General features: G+C 47.1%; 1 protein-coding gene and 1 long non-coding RNA gene across 5 annotated transcripts in view; one reads left to right on the top strand and one right to left on the bottom strand.

Annotated features, from left to right (window-relative positions):
• LOC138102783 (protein patched homolog 1-like) overlaps positions 1-14798 on the top strand; it is a 260383-nt gene that overhangs the window by 48247 nt on the left and 197338 nt on the right. The gene's annotated exons all lie outside the window — the stretch shown is intronic.
• On the bottom strand, positions 3614-8832 carry LOC138102784 (uncharacterized). The gene is made up of 2 exons (XR_011147541.1): positions 8184-8832; positions 3614-6739 (listed from the first exon to the last, which is right to left on the bottom strand). It is a non-coding gene; the product is annotated as an uncharacterized lncRNA (long non-coding RNA).

Below are 14798 nucleotides of genomic sequence, written 5' to 3'. Positions count from 1 at the left end.
ATGTCCTCTGTTATCTTGTTGATCTCCCTCAAATCCTGTACCAACCTGTAGCTTTTACCATCAGCTTTCTTTACTGGCAAGATTGGTGTGTTGTACCTGGATTCACATTCTACTAACAACCCAAATTTGAGAAACTTTTCAATCACAGGTACCAATCCCTTACGAGCTTCTAATTTCAGAGGATATTGTCTTTGTCTTACTGGTGTAGCCCCTGCTTTGAGTGTGATAGTCACAGGTTCAGCTTTTTTGGATCTCCCAGGAGAATCATTGGCCCACACTATTTGAATGCCAGCCTCTTCAACTTCTTTGGGAATTTTTCCATGGCATTCTTGTACAAGTATAGCAGCTGCTTCAATAATTTTAGATTCTGGGATTATAACTTTCACTTCCCTTTCCTTTGAAAACTTAATTTCTGCTTCCAATTTTTCCAATAAATCTCTGCCTAACAATGGCATTGGGGAATTTGGCATATACAGGAACTGGTGAGTGACCCAGTGTTTTCCCAATTTAAATTGGAAAGGTTGGGAAAAAGGCCTTGTTTCACTTACCCCTGTAGCTCCAATCACATCCACAGTGTCTTGACTCAGTGTACCTTTTAAAGTATTTAACACAGAATATGTTGCCCCTCTATCAACCAGAAATTCAACATCATCATTCCCCAGCTTAGCTACAACCAAAGGCTATGCTGGGGTAGTTACCTTCGGTCCTCGTCAGTCAGTATTTACAGTTAGTTTCGAAACTGGGGGCTTTATTTCTGCTCGTGATGGACACTCATTTTTCCAGTGCCCCCGTTTTTTGCAAATTGCCCATTGGTCCTCAGATAGGGGAAAAGGAGGACCCCTTTTTGATGTCTCAGATGACTTTTCCTTATCATACTTCTTCTTGTAGTGGGGTTTATGATGTTTATCTTTGTCTGCTAAGTCTCTGTTCTGGTGTACCTTCCAGGCTACATTCAACAATTTACTTATATCCGGTGGCCCATCTATCTTTTGCAGCTTTTTCTTTATGTCATTAGCAGATTGACCTATAAACAGGTAAGCCAGGTGGATCTGCTGCTCAGGTGAGTCAGGGTCTAAGGTAGTGTATTTTTGTGCAGCTTCTTTAAGCCTATTCAGAAACTCTGTGGGGGTCTCATTTGGATTTTGTTTGATCTCATATAACCTAGCCCAATTCACTGCTTTAGGAACGGCACATTTTAACCCAACAGCCACCCATTTTTGGTATCGCTTCAGCTTTTCCATCTGTTCTGGGACATTAGGATCCCAGTTAGGGTTCGCTAGGGGATAGATATCATTAACTGACCCTTGAAGACTCCCAGTTGCAATTTGAGTTTCTGTAGCAGATATAACAGCTTTGTTGACCATTTCTCTCTCTGTTTTATCCAATAATTCATCTAGCATAACATTTAGATGACCCCAATCTGGGTTTTGGGATTTTATGGCCATTTCTACACGCATAGCTACTCTCTCTGGGTTGTCTCTGTACTTCCCAATTGAGTTTTTCCACTGCTGTAATTCTCCGAGAGAAAATGGTGCCTTTATATAAATGACTCCTTGATTTCCCACAGCCTGTCTCAGAGGTGCTTCTAATACAAGTTCTTCCTCCCCCCCTTTATCTGTTTTGGACCTTGTGTGTTTAGCGACGGGACTGACTGCTCTCATTGCTTCTCGGTCTATCCTGCCCCTTCTTCTACCTCCCTCCCCGTGAGAACCATCTGTATCAAAATCATCCCGTTCGCTTTTAATTGAAATTGGTTCATTGGTTTTAAAACTTGTTCCAGGCGAATGTTCATCAGGAACTGCCTCGCTCTTTGCGGCAGTGGTGGGGTAGGGAGTCAGGGGCTGCAAGCAGGTTCTCCGGTCCCTAGCTCTGCAAGAGCCGCCTGGGTCGGGGCCATCCCATCTGCCCTCAGCTTTAACGCTGCCTATGCTGCAGGGTGGGGAGAGCGAGCGGCTCCTCCTGTCTCTGGCTCGGAAACTTGCGGTTCTCTGTATTGGGGAATGCCGCCGCAATTGCCCGTGTCCATTTCTACCTTCACTTCTGTGTTCAGGGTACTCGGGGAAAGGCGGCCAGCCTGCTCCTTCCCCTCCCCTTTCCCCGTCTCTACCTCTGGAAAAGTCAGAGGGCCGCGGCCAGTCTGCACTTTCTCTGCCTCTGGGGCGGTCGGGGGGCCGCGGCCAATCCACCCCTTCTCCGCCTCTGGGGCGGTAAGGGGGCGGTGACCAATCCGCATCTCTCCTACCTCCGCGCCCGCCCTCCGCCCCTGACGAGGCTGGGGGCGGGGGGGCTCCGCGCCGCTCCTCCGGCTCGGAGCCGGCCGCCTACCCCCTCCCCTGCCCCCGCTCGGACAGCGGCGGGGATAGCGGAGGCGGAGGCGGCGGAGGGGGTGGCGGCGGCAGCAAAGGGGGAGCCACTGCTCTCCCATCCCCCGCCCCCACCTGTGCGGGCTGCCCCGCCGGCGGAGGCGGCGGTGGAGCCACCGCTCCCCCACCCCCCACCCCCACTTGTGTGGGCTGCCTCGGCGGCGAAGTCGGTGGCGGCGGCGGCGGCGGTGGTGTGGGAGCCGCTGCTCCCCCATCCCCTGCCCCAACTTGTGCAGGCTGCCCTGCTGGCGGAGGCGGAGGCGGAGGCGGCGGCGGCGGCGGAGCCACCACTCCCCCACCCCCCCTCGTGCGGGCTGCCCCGGCGGTTGAACGGGGGGGGAGACCCCACCCCATTACGCAAAGCTGGTGCTACCATATCTGTATCTCTCATATCAATTTCTCTGTCCATATTAGTATACGAGTCAGCTTGCTGCGGCTTTGCCTTCCCTTTCTCCTCCTCAAAGTCATTTCCATATTACTTTTGTCTACCACATATGCTTCTTCCCTGTTCAAATACATAGTAAAAAGTTCTGCATATCTTAGTTCATCAAACCTACGTAATGATCTCAATTCTACCATCAGGTCAGTAATGATGTTACTTTCCAAACTCCCATAGCGAGGCCAATCTCCTTGACTTAATTTTAAAGTCGGCCAAACCCGTGTGGACAGTCTGATCAATTCTCGGGTGTCCAAAGTAGTTTTTCGCCCTGTCAGCCATCTCCAATGTTTTATTATCAGCTCTAATGGGCTGTTAGGAGGGATTTTTTCATTCACACCACCCATGTTTGCTCACAGACAGAAAAACTCTGCCAGGGGGAAGCTCTTAACTCTGGAATTCAGCCTGCAATCTGGCCTCGGAATTCCAATTTCCCAGGCAGTTTATCTAGGTTACTACACAAACACTTCAAAACAGCACTTTAAAACACTAAAAAGCAACTAGTTTTAGCAAGCAGTAAATGCGCGCGCGCGAAAATCTGGTCTCAACAGGATTTGAACCCACAACTTCCCGACATCCCAACCAACCAACCAACCTCCGAGCCACTCCTTCAGCTGTGTAGTGTGCAGCCTCTGGGCTCCTGTGGACTCCACGGAGGGCGTCCCCTCCTTTCCACAGTTTGCAGGGGAAAAGTTTAAGCTTTCCCCTTTTGTAGGCTTCTATGCCCCCAACCTTTCCAACCCCCTCGGAGATCTCCTTCCCTAGTGCTAGCACAGTCTCGATAGTGTCGGGAAAGGCGCGGGAGACGAGCTCATGATTTCATGATCGGCAAGCCTCGATTTTATTGTCCTTTCATCTCTTATTTATACAACACTTAAACAGCTCATACATATTGCAAAACCTGAGCTCATGATTGGTCATCTTCTCTCGTGGGAACAACACGCCCCACGGCGATGGTTTCCTCATTCCAGTCTGCTCTGGCTTGTGTCCTGTTGGACATCCTGTTGATAAGAAACCCCTTTTCCCACGACAGGCTGACTTCTACATCCTGCAAGGCTCTATCTTATCATGTCCTCTACTGCGCAGCCATTCCTCAGATAAGCTCACCACACTTCCCCCGTTTTCTTTATGTGCTATCATGCTCAGAGTTGTTGTTTTTAGCAGTACCCTCTTGATACAAGTTAGAGCGCAGCTGAACAGGACTAATCCTACCAAAACCATGATCAATAAGAGAAACAATGTTTTACCATGCTTCTTACCCAACCACCCAATCCCAGTTCACTGACCAGCCCATCTAGGCCAAAGAACCCTGTATCTTCCTTAATTTTTTGAGAGTGATTTATAAGCTGTTGAATCTCTGCATGAATAGAGCGAGAATGATCATTTAGATCCATGCAGCATAGTCCCTCAAATTCTTCACACCCGTGTCCATGAGCTAACAACAGAAAATCAATAGCAGCCCTATTTTGTAATACAGCATGTTGGACTGTGCTTAAATCATCTGCAAGCGCGGACAGTACTCTACTTGTTCCATTTGCTTGCTTCACTACCCAGCAGCTTAATCTCTCTATATTGCGATGAGCTCGAGCTGCTGCCCTGTTTTTCTTCCGGCGTCTGTGAATGCAGTAATGGCATTGCGGATAGGCTTATCTTCTCGCAAGGGTTTTGAAATCCAGTTCCATGCTCCTATCCACTGTAATGCCTTGGGAAACAGGGGACCGGTCTGAATTTTGGCTCCTGAGGACAACAGCGCTTCCATGAGTGATGAAGAATTTAGCAAGTACCAGTCCAAGGCAGGTTTTTCCATTGGGAGATTGATGCACTCAGGTTCTTGTCCTCCAACTTCCAAAATGCGCAAACGTCCTTTCTTAATTAAATTAGCCAAATTTTCAAGTTTTGTGGTAATAGTTTTTCGTTGCTGCAACTGTGGTGATATCCATTCTAAAACCGCCAGCTCCCCCATTTTCTTTAGCTGCGTAATTGCGCCGAGGAGGTGAGTTTCAGAATTCCAAATAGTAAGAGGGAGGGGGATGTCTGGATTAAGACGCGAAACAAAACCGTCTGTGATACAGGTGGTGATTTGTTGTAGAGCTTCTTGCTGCTGCGGCGTTAGGTGTACCGGTGCGCATGGGTCTGATCCTTTTAGTAAGGGACGGAGCTGGTCTAAAAGAACATTAGGGATTCCTACTATTGGCTTCAACCACTGCAGATCACCTAACAGTTTTTGAGCGTCATTTAAAGTGGTGATTGAGGCTTGGATATGTAGTTTTTGAGGCTTCACTCTTTGATTGGTGATGACCCATCCTAAATACTTCCACGGGGAGGATATTTGAATTTTGTTAGCAGCTATTACTAAAGACCATTCTTGAAGAGAGGAGGTAATAAGCTGAATTTCTGTTTGGTCAAAAGGCTCCTTCTGCACAAACAAAATATCATCCATATAATGATAAATGATGGTCTGAGGTAACTTTTGTCGCAGTGGCTGCAATGCTGCATCGACATACAATTGACATATGGTGGGAGAGTTGCGCATTCCCTGCGGCAATACGGTCCACTCAAAACATTTGTCTGGTTCACCACGATTAAGAGCAGGCAATGAAAAGGCAAATCGCTTTGTATCATCTGGATGTAGTGGAATTGTGAAAAAGCAATCTTTCAAGTCAATAATAAGAAGAGGCCAATCTTGTGGCAACATTGCTGGATTAGGGAGTCCTGGCTGCAGCGCTCCCATAGGCTCCATACGAGCATTGACAGTTCGAAGGTCTTGTAGCAGACGAAACGTGCCATTCTTCTTTTGGATGACAAAAATTGGGGTGTTCCATGGGCTTGTCGAAGGCTTAAGATGTCCTTGTTGAAGCTGCTCATTGACTAGAGCGTGTGCTTGAAGCAGATTTTCCCGTTTTAAAGGCCATTGCTTAACCACCACAGGGTTATTGTCAGTCCATCTTAGTGGCAGCGGGAAATTCCAAGCAACGGCCCTTAGCAGAAATGGCGATCATCGGTAAGCACAAAACTCATTTGGGCCAATACATCTCTTCCGATGAAGCAGTCAACTGTGGGGGGTAGAGGGGCGATAGAAAAAGTTGCGGTAGTTTTCTTGCCCTCAATTTCTACAGTTATCAGTGGAGATTTGTGTGCTAGTTTCATTCCTCCGACACCAGTGATGGCTGTCATTGCTGGCAGAAGAGGCCAATGTGAGGGCCATGTGTTCACATTGACAATGCTGGAGTCTGCCCCTGTGTCTAGGAGGCTCTGTAACGTGATTGTTTCTCCTTTATAGGTTAGGGCACATGGCTTCCGTGGACGGCTATTAAGATCGATGGTGAGCAAGGTTAGTTCCCCAGTTGAGCCGCAGCCTGTATGAGCGTTTGGTTGAGCCTGCAAGGGTTGCATGCCTTGTGTGGCTTGAGGCAAAGGTACAAATTGAGCTAGTCTTTGGCCTTTAGGAATCCTTACAGGTGGATGAACAGTATAAGCCAGTATGAAGATATCACCCTGTGAGTCAGCGTCCACCACGCCTGGTTGAACGAACAGTCCTCGGGCAGTGGCAGATGATCGGCCAAGAATCAAGCCTCCTACTGGTGTACCATTGAGGCAGATGGGTCCTGTTAGTCCTGTAGGAATGTTATGGATTTCAGACGTCAGGAGATCACAGTCTACTGAGGCTGCCAAGTCCAGGCCGATGCTGCCACCTGTTGCTGGCTGGAGGCAGGGCAAGGGTTTGCAGCTGCTACTTGTGTCCCTGCGCGGCTGCTGGACGCGTTGCTCCGGGAGTTTCCCTGCTTCTTGTTACGGCAGGCATTCGAGTTATGCGTGTTGGATTGGCATTTGTTGCACCAAACTCCGGATGCTGAGCACTCCCGACGAATGCGGCCCGACTGGCCACATCGATAGCATCTCATTCTGTTTCCCTCTGGAGGCAACCGGGGGCGCGTGGCTGCTGCTTGGAGGGGAGCAAGGGCTGCCATTACCTGCGTCTGAGCACTAGCTGCTTGTTCCTTCAATCCCTCCCCCAGCTTTTCTAACGCGTGGACTAAAAAGGCTTGAGCACCTGTGGGCAAGGTCGCAGCTTTATCTAGTAATGCCTGAGTGGTCCAATCACCAGGTATAGAGGTAATCAAAGATCTGGTGGTAGGGTTGCTATTTTGCAAAATGCACTGTCTTAAAATGGCATCTTGCATATGGTCGGGTGTCCCTGCCCTAGAGATAGCATCCATAACCTTATCAACAAAGGAGCCTAATGATTCATCACGACCCTGCTTGATGCTCATATATAGGGGGGTCCCCCCCGATGTCCTGACTTTATCTATTGCTCTCTTAGCTACTGCCATTGCCTCCCTAAGTTTATGTGGCCCTAGTCCAGCTTGAGCTTCAACTCTGAGATACGGGCCCTGTCCCATAAGCTCATCTACAGTAAGGTCTGTTAAGGGGTCCCCCTGGGGTCTGGGGAGATTAGCGCTACTTGCCGCTTCCTCTCTCCACCTTGCCTCAAAAAGCAATCTCTGAGAGGGGGTGTAAATGAGTTTCGTGATGGCCAGGATATCGGCAGGCAGAAGAATGTGGGCATTAAAAAGATAATCTAACATCTGCTTAGCTGGTTCACTAGACACCCCAAAGTTACTGACTGTTGCTCTCAGCTGGGACAGGAGTTTCCAGTCGAGATGGGCAAACTGCGCGTTCTGACCCCCTTGCGCATTAGTAGTGAAAACAACAGGGAAAGCCATCGCTTCTTGTGCAGCTGCTAGGAGCTCGGAATCTCCCCTTTCCATGCCGTCTCGGGCAAGCGCCTGCCACAACTCTCTCCTGCTTGCTGCCATAGCCTCCGCCGGGTCAGATTCTGCCCCAGGGACAGGCTTCGTGGCATTAGAGGGGTCGGGCGGCAGCGGCGGGCGTGAGGGGGTTAATGCAGAAGCGGCGATTGAAGCGGAAGGAGGGGGAGCAGGCAGGGGGGTAGGCAGCTCGGGGGATTGACTGTCAGTGGGGGGTGGCTCTGGCGGAATATCAATAGTGGCAAAGGCAGGGGGGTTGGGAGCGTTGGAATAGACTGAGGAGTCATTATCTTGGTTACGGGAATGTGCCGCCTTAATACCTACGACTGCTCGCTTCTCTGCCTGCACTAACAGTAGCTCATTATGAACTGCTTTCCAAAGTTTGCTTATTTTCTTGGCTGACTTATCATCGTCTAAAACAAGGCTAAAAAGTTCATCCCCGTACCTCCGCCATTCTGCTAATTCGTGAATGCTGTGAGGGTCGTTAAAGAAACCATAGGAACGCGCGTGAGTTAGTAGGGAAGGGAGGTCTTTTTCTAAGTTAAAAGCTTTAAAGTAAAGCATAAGAAGAAAGGCTTTAAATAAATCCTGTGCTGCTTGCCTATCCATACTTACGGTACCGTTGCTAGCCCTCCAGGCTTCGGCAGCACGTATCAGCGAACCCACCGGTGTGGTCGTTCGGGCACGGAGACGGGAACAAAGTTGTCCTCCGCTCTTATTGCCGTCCGTCTATCTGCGGGACCTGAACCCAACGCACCTTTCCTTGTGGAAATGGGGGTGGGGGGGGGTCAATGATGTGCCTTCTGTTCGGGCGTCAGATGTCGGGAAAGGCGCGGGAGACGAGCTCATGATTTCATGATCGGCAAGCCTCGATTTTATTGTCTTTTCATCTCTTATTTATACAACACTTAAACAGCTCATACATATTGCAAAACCTGAGCTCATGATTGGTCATCTTCTCTCGTGGGAACAACACGCCCCACGGCGATGGTTTCCTCATTCCAGTCTGCTCTGGCTTGTGTCCTGTTGGACATCCTGTTGATAAGAAACCCCTTTTCCCACGACAGGCTGACTTCTACATCCTGCAAGGCTCTATCTTATCATGTCCTCTACTGCACAGCCATTCCTCAGATAAGCTCACCACACGATAGTATTGGTCCCCTTTTCACTCACCTCTTTCTGTGCTTCTGCCCTTCTGTGTTGGGTCCTAAAGTCCTGGTCACAGTCTTAGATTGTTGCTCTGGCCCCTCTGTAATTTGCCGGCAAAGAGAGGGGAAAAGCAAGATATGTTCCAACCCAAAACTGCGATTTTCAAGGTCTTTAGGGTCCCTTCATGGTCGCCAGCAACTGATGCCTTTTCCTGGTCTTAAAATCAAGAGTCATACACGGTTAGAAGGGGAAAAGGGATTTTACCTTGGTATTTATTTTTAAGGATCCTTAGGTGTATACGTCCAGGTCATATGCGTCGAGATGCACCCCGCCGCGTCTATGTGTGTCCGCCCCCAACATGGGGTATAACATTATTGTTGGAAGCTTAACAGGACGAGGAGCCCGGGCCCCCAGCAGGGGGAGAGAGAAACAGTCCGACCAATATGGTTGATAGAGCAAACTCCGCAAAACTCCATTTATTAGCAGTCCAAAGGCACTTATATAGTATACCAGCTTGTTAACTCCTAAGTGGCTTAAAGCTTATCAAAACACATTTCTATTTCTACATAATTGGACTTACATTGGCAAGCTTCCATGAAGAAGTCAGTGTCTATCTCCCTCGTTCACTCCCAGATAGTTGTCATAGGTTAGCAAGCATAGTCCCGGAAGGGATGTCCTTGCTAAGGGGTGCTTACAGCTTCCTCTGGGACCTGATAGAACCTATCAGCTGGCCAGTTTGAATATGGACAATTCTTTAAGCCACTTAAAGTTGTGACCGCCTCTGTGATACACACTTAAGAATAGACAAACTCCTCCCCCAAGCTCTCTCTCGTTTCCGGCGCTGGGACAGGTGGCTGCGGGCCCCCTGCGGGGGCCAGCAGGCCCGGCCAGGCCCTGCTTGGGCCAGGCCAGGCCGGGCCGGGCCACGGCCATCCTGGAGCCATGGGCCTGTTCCAGCCGTGGAACTCCCCCTCACTGCCTTGAAACCCCCCCCCCCCTCACTGCGGCCAAGATTTCAGCAAAGCAGCACCTCTGTCTGGCAGAGGTCAGGTGACCAACAGCGATAAGCCACACAGCTGCAAGGCCGAGGTGAGATTAACCCTGTTATTGCTGTGAAGAGCTGAAAACCTGAGGGAAGATAGAGGAGATGCTTAAAGCTGAAAGTCTGTTGTGAAGCTATGATATATCAGAGTATCCTGTTGTAATTTCATGAAGATATGGGGGGTGGAGTGTTCAACTCGTAAGCAATAAGCAGATGCTGACGCAGCTGTAATTTCATGAGAAGTTTGGACAGGGAGAGATGAACTAGATGAGGACTTTTTCTCCAAACGGGAAAGGAGAAAACCTCAGTTCCTAGAGATGCTCCCAGAGATATTCTTAAAGATGAAGATGAGGAAGACCCTTTGCTTCCAGGGAAGGAGAAGGGCCTCTGTTTTTTTTTCTTTCTGAACGGCTCAACCTTAAAATTGTACCCCAAAAAACTTCAAGAGTGGACCCCCGAAAGCAGTTGCGAGAAAAGCTGCAAGTCGGGGGAAGGGACTCACATCGCAAGCAGAGAGACTCCTCTTCCTAAATGGACTGAACAATATTTGGAAATGGGTAGCTGTCTCGTTGTGATACTGTTTTCATAGCATGAGCAAGAAGAGACTTCTCTTTCTAAATGGACTGAACAAGGTTATTATGGAAGTGGTAAACAGACTGAACATCTGAAGGGTTGTCTTTTTCCATTGTCAGTGGGAGAAGGGAGGAAGGTGGGGGGAGGAGGAGAGTTCTGAAGGTGGTATAATTTTTTTTTTTTCTTTTCTTCTTTTAGGTCTGTTAATAAACTTCTTTATATTCTTTCAAGTTTGGTGCCTGCTTTGCATTTCTCCTAATTCTCATCTCACAGAAGATAAACAGTAATGAGTATTTTGGGCCAAACCACTACACTAAATTGGTGTTTCTGCCCGGTTCTAAACCCAACCTGCGACAATAGTACAGCTGGACCATCTCAAGACTCCCTCTTTGTTCCCAGCCCTGCTTGTTATCTTTCACACAGGGACTTTCCCATGGAAAGTTTTCTCACACACAAGCCTAAAGCTTCCAGGCCTATTGCTCGCACAGTTCTTTTCTTGATCCCAATAATTCTATTTCTCAACACATTATAGGTTTTGCTAATTAGCATATCTATCAAAGATTCCCCAATGAGAGGCTCAAGTGAGCCCCCCTCCCCAAGGAACTTTCCCCTGGATGGTTCTATCTTGGTTTACAGAATGTGTTCTGGAGAGGACCTTGGGGTCTGGGGCACACTGATCCCTAGCTACAAAGCTTCTAAAATGTTTAGTCTCTTAGCTTGACTAACAAGTCCAAGAATGTAGGCAAAAAGCACTAGGAATACAGAATTTGTAAAAAGGTATAACAGGGGTATAAAAGAATAGGCAAAAATCTTCATGGCATCACTAGGACACTCAATAAATTCAAAATTTTTAGTAAGTCACTGGAAGTTTTTCAGTCAGAAATTGTGCCAATGAAAATTATAAATAAAGTTTCACACTCGTGTCATTGGAAGTTGCATCACTTACTGCCTCAGCAAATTTGTAGATGATGCCAAGCTGAGTGGTGCAGCTGATATGCTTGAGGGAAGGGATGGCATCCAGAAGGACCTTGACAGGCTTGAGGAGTGGGCAAATGTGAACCTCATAAAGTTCAACAAGGCTAAGTGCAAGGTTCTGCCCATGGATCGGGAAAATCCCAAGCGCAAATACTGGTTGGGTGGAGAATGGATTGAGAACAGCCTTAAGGAGAAAGACTTAGCGACTCTAGTTGGCGAGAAGCTCAACATGGCCTGGCAATGTGTGCTTGCAGCCCAGAATGGATTGAGAGCAGCCCTAAGGAGGAAGACTTAGGGATGTGAGTTGATGAGAAGCTCAGCATGACCTGGCAATGTGCACTTGCAGCCCAGAAAGCCAACTGCATCATGGGCTGTATCAAAAGAAGTGTGACCAGCAGGTCAAGGGAGGGGGTTCTGCTCCTGTAATCTGCTCTGGTGAGACCCCACCTTGAGCTCTGCATCCAGCTCTGTGGCCCCCAACACAAGAAGGGTGCAGACCTGTTGGAGTAAGTCCAGATAAGGGCCACAAAGATGATCAGAGGTCTGGAGACTTCCAGTACCTAAAGGGGGCCTACAAAAAAGACAGAGGGACTTTTTACAAGGGCATGTAGTGGTAGGACAAGGTGTAATGGCTTTAAAGTGAAAGAGGGTAGATGTAGATTAAATATTAGGAAGAAATTCTGTGAAGGTGGTGAGGCCCTGACACAGGTTGCTCAGAGAGATGGTACAGGCCCAGTCCTGGAAGTGTTCAAGACCAGATTGGATGGGGCTTTGAGCAACCTGGTCTAGTGGAAGGTGTCCCTGCCCATGGTGGGGGGTTGGAACAAAATATTTAAGGTCCCTTCCAACCCAAACCATTCTATGATTCTATGTTCCCCATGCTGTGTGAATTAGTGTATATGCACTTCAGAGAGGCACCTCAGCATACTGATTTTCCAGAAAGGGTTTTGTGGATTTCTCCATAATGATGACTTGTAAGCACTGCCTTGCTTACATGCAAGATCTTTGGGCATGGTTAATACCGTCCGTGCGGTCCTGCGTGCCCCCACAGAAGCATGGGTGGGTTCAGTATTATAGTCAGTAGCAAAGAGTTGAGAAGGGCATTTGCATGCATTCCGGCAGGAGCATTTATTGCATCTACACTGTCGAAGGTTGCAGGGGCAAATGAGAACATGATCCCCAGGTTCACAGTTTTGTTTGGGGGCGGGGAAAAGGCAGGACTAGGGAACAGGGACCAATGGACAAGCTCTGGGGGAGTGACGAGGGGTAGATGCTAACAGCCAACCGGGGAATTCAAACTGGGATAGATTAACATAACAGAACAAGCATCCCGGAAGAATCCTTTCTGGTCACCCCAACATAAAGTGCTTCCTGTGGTACTAGGGACTTGTCTTACTGAAAACTCTCTCTCCCTTGTAATGTATGTTCACCGGCCACCACACATGGCAGCCTACAGTGATTTTTGGAAACTTTCAGTTGAAAGAAAACATCTAACTGGCAGAAGCCTTATAAGTTTTTTTGTCTTTCTTCTTGTTCTTTATTGCTTCTGATATATTGAAAGTTCACTGATGTATATATTTGCTTTTGGTCCATCTGTATGTTTTCACATAATCTTTTTCCCTTTGCAATCTAAGTTTGCAATCTTTTTGTACGAGTGTTGTATAAAGTATCTGCATTAAGCCTGTGGAGTTATCTTTACTCTTTTTGCAAGAAGAAATGCCCATAATGGACTTATCAAGTAAATAATTAATTGGTGCAATGCCTTATGAAGAATGCACAGCAGTTCTACTGTTGAATTCTGGAACATGTGACTGCTTTCTTGGATGTTTTCGTTCTTCCTGCTCTGAATGTAAGGGGGGAAAACTAGCTTTGCTTCTGATGACAGACTTGTGTGATTGATGCAATTCAGATTAGCTAAATTTGCATTGTTCAGTGAAATTAATGTAGTTTGACAGAATCTTGATTAGGAAGCAATAATTTCTTTTGAAAACCAACAATTGATCACTTTCAGCAGATAGGAATGGTGCCATTTGTCTTGCATAGTTTGATCTTGTTGATTCAAGTCCTAGTTAAATTCAAAAGTGGTGTGAGTGGAATGGGAGAGAGTAGAGTAGCAGGAATAGATGTTTATGGTTGACTCCAAAGTCCTCATCCAATTGGGTCTTTATTTTGGGTGGCATTTAAACAAAAAAAGAAAAAGGAGACATTTTGTCTTCTGAAGTATGGACTGCAAAAGCAAGCTTTTATTCCAAGACATATAGATTATAATCCATGTGCTTCCCTTTCCCCACTGCTTTGTCCCTGTAAAACAAAGCAAAATTTATTAGCATATTATATACTGGCTGCTGGAATAAGACTGCAGTGGACATGAATGTCAGTCTCATAAGTGAAATTGTAGTTTAATAATCATAGAATCATAGAATATCCTGAGTTGGAAGGGACCCATGAGGGTCATCTAGTCCAACTCCTGACTCCACCCAGGGCAACCTAAATGTTGAACCAAATATCTAAGAGCATTGTCCAAGTGCTTCTTGAACACCAACAGGATTGGGGCCATGACCACTTCCTTGGGGAGCTTGTTCCAATGCCTGAGCACCCTCTTTGTGAAGAACTTTTTTGCAATATCCAATCTGAACTTCTCCTCATGCAGCTTTAAGCCATTCCCTGATGTCCTACCACTGGACACCAGAGAGAAGAGATCAGCACCTCCCTCTGCTCCTCCCACAAGGAAGTTGTAGAGAGCAATGTGATCACCCCTCACTCTCTTGTCTAAGCTGAACAAATCTGCTATCCTCAGCCACTCCTCATAAGTCATGCCCTCAAGTTCTTTCACCGTCTTTGTTGCCCTCCAGTGGACATATTCTAATATTTGTATATCCTTCTTATATTGTGGAGCCCAAAACTGCATACAGTACTTGAGGCAAGGCCATACCAATGCTGAACATAGTGGGGCAATCACTTCTTTCAACACAGCAGCAGAACAAAAAATCTGATATATGGGTTTGCAAAGTAACTTTCAATCTAGAATGATAATTTGATATGGAGTATGCTATTTAATTTGAATTTGCATTTAGTTGTGCTTAATGTGTATATACTCAAACACTTGAGGCAAAGTCTAAGTGGTTTTAGGGTTTAATTATTGATAGAAATTCATGGTAGCTTTTTTGTTACCATGCATATTCAACCTTATTTTTTGTATATCCTGTCACTGTAATAAGAGGGATGTTAATAAGTTATAAGGGGAATCTAGGTGTGTAATTTATACTTTGCTTTTTATTTTTTGTAACTGTGGGATTATCATTGTTACTTGATGTGAAGGAGGTAGTGCCACATATGACAGACTGACTAAGAAAATGGTTGGAGTGTGTTGTAGAAATACTTATTTCTTTAAAGAATTCTTGAACTAAAAATTAAGTGTTGCCTTGTGCCAGAATGATTATGATTCTTGAGAGCCTTATTCTGACAGCTTTATCCATGCTGGGGCCTAGCTT

Source organism: Aphelocoma coerulescens (genome assembly GCF_041296385.1).
Source record: "Aphelocoma coerulescens isolate FSJ_1873_10779 chromosome W unlocalized genomic scaffold, UR_Acoe_1.0 ChrW_unloc_scaf_1, whole genome shotgun sequence".
Classification (NCBI taxonomy): Eukaryota; Metazoa; Chordata; class Aves; order Passeriformes; family Corvidae; genus Aphelocoma; species Aphelocoma coerulescens.
The sequence above is the reverse complement of the archived record's forward strand: the minus strand, read 5'-3'. Positions and strand labels throughout refer to the sequence as shown.